We start from the raw sequence: 2,321 nt of genomic DNA, 5'->3' as shown, positions 1-2,321 counted from the left end.
TTCCTCTTTGCGGTCTAGCCAACCACAGTGGATTAGTTCAGTTTCCCATTTTAACAGAGTTTCAGGAGTCAGTGGACCAATTTTAAGACTCCTGTGTTGAGAGATCAGATTACTTCGAGTGGCAGAACTGAAAGGATAAGGAGAGAAAAGCTCCATGGAAAAAAATGGCATTTGAGCAAGAGCTTAAGGAAGTGGGGAAGACACTCCATGGGAACAGGGAGAAGCAGACACTCCGTGGCGACAGGGAGAAGCAGACACTCCATGGGGACAGGGAGAAGCAGACACAAAGACGGAGACGGTGGGGGTAGCTATGGGCATACCAAGGGCCTCGGTTTGAGTAAAATGTGACAAATATAACAGGATGAATGAAGATGAGGAATAAAAAATCATGTTAATAAGTTGGTTGGGGTCAGAGCTGAATGCAGAAGAAGTACAAAGTTATTCTGTGGCCATCCCCAAAACCACAACCATTTCACTATCTACTATGTGCCAAGCGCTACCGCAGCCACTGAGGTTACACAATGTCTCAGACACAGTCCTCCAAGTCCCCTCTAGGAACCCACAGTCTACTATCTGGTCAGGAGACTCTTGAGAAACACACATTATAAAATAAGGCTATTTTAACCTATACTGAGCAAAGTACCTCAGGAAGCCAGAGGTATGGGGAAAGTGGCGGGGGGGTGGGGGGGGTGGCAAGTTCGGTGTCCCTGCAGGAGGAGGTGAATTTTGTTTTGGCTTTTACATTTTGACCACCTTCACTCATTTTTCCTACTCCCCACCAATCTGTTCTCTGTTTCTGTAAGTTCAGGTTTTTTTAGATTTCACCCATAAGTGAGATCATACAGTATTTGTCTTTCTCTGCCTGATGTCTCTTAGCGTAATGCCCTCAGTGTCCATTCATGTTGCTGCAAATGGCAAGTTTTCTTTTTTTTTAATGGCTGAATAATATTTCATTGCATATATACACACACATACCATGTTTTCTCTATCTATTTACCCATCAACAGACACATAGGTTGTTTTCATATCTTGGCCATTGTAAATAATGCTGCACTAAACATGGGGGTGCAGATATCTCTTCAAGATAGTGATTTTATATTTCCTTTGGATATATACCCAGAAGTGGGATTGCTGACTCATAGGATAGTTCTCTTTGTAAATTTTTGAGGAACCTCCATACTGTTTTCCATAATGGCTGTACTGACTTACATGTCCACCAACAGAGCACAAAGTTTCCCTTTTCTCCGCATCTTCGCCAATACTTACTATCCTGGCTTTTTGATGATAGCTTTCTAACAGGTGTAAGGTTTCTGTGCTATTTGTGGCTTTGATTTGCATTTCCCTGATGATTAGTGATGTTGACCACCTTTTCATGTACCTGTTGAATGTCTTCTTTGGACAAATGTCTACTCAGGTCCTTTGCCCATTTTAAAATTCAATTATTATTATTATTGCTATTAAGTTTTATGAGTTCCTTATATATTTTGGATATGAACCCCTTTCAGACATATGGTTCGCAAATATGTGAGTTCCCGATTTATTTTGGATATTGATCCCTTATCAGATATATGGTTTGCAAACAGTTTTTCCTATTCGGTAGGTTGCCTTTTTATTTTAACGATCATTTCTTTTGCTGCGCAGAAGCTTTTTTACTTTGATATAGTCCCCCTCACTTATTTTTGCTTCTGTTGCTTTGTGCATTAGGTGTCATGTCCAAAAATTCACTGCCAAGACCCATGTCAAGAAGCTTTTCCCCTATGTCTTCTTCTAGATGGTTAATGGTGTCAGGTCTTACATTTAAGTTTTTAATTGATTTTGAGTTTCATTTAGTGAGTGGTGTTATTTAGGGGTCCAGTGTCATTCTTGTATATGTGAACATCCCATTTTCCCAGCACTATTTCTTAAAGAGACTGTCTTTTCTCCATCGAATATTCTTGGATAACATTAGCTGACCACGGGAGGAGATGAGTTTGAACTGGGCTTTGGAGAGTGAGATAATCAGAGGTTTGGGAATTAATAGGACACATGAGCAGGAGAAGAGGTATAGTTAAGGGCAAAGCAACTGTGTTTGAATCAGTGGAATATTGGTAAATATTTAACAACCAGCTGGAGGAGGTAGAAAGTCCTGGTTTATAGCAACAGAAAATTTCTACTGTAAATGCTTCCATGATAGCCAATTTCAAACTACCAGTGTGAAGTCCACCAGCTTGCACAATCTCTGACAAGCTATCCGTTGGCTCTGTTGAGCCCCTAGAGGCTGGCCCCAGCACACCCCTGCCTAGTTTGAACATGTTGAATTTGAGATGATTGTCAGACATCTA

The sequence above is a fragment of the Ursus maritimus genome, unplaced genomic scaffold (assembly GCF_017311325.1).
Source record: "Ursus maritimus isolate PB19 unplaced genomic scaffold, ASM1731132v1 scaffold_13, whole genome shotgun sequence".
NCBI classification, from domain to species: domain Eukaryota; kingdom Metazoa; phylum Chordata; class Mammalia; order Carnivora; family Ursidae; genus Ursus; species Ursus maritimus.
Note: the sequence above shows the minus strand (reverse complement) of the source record.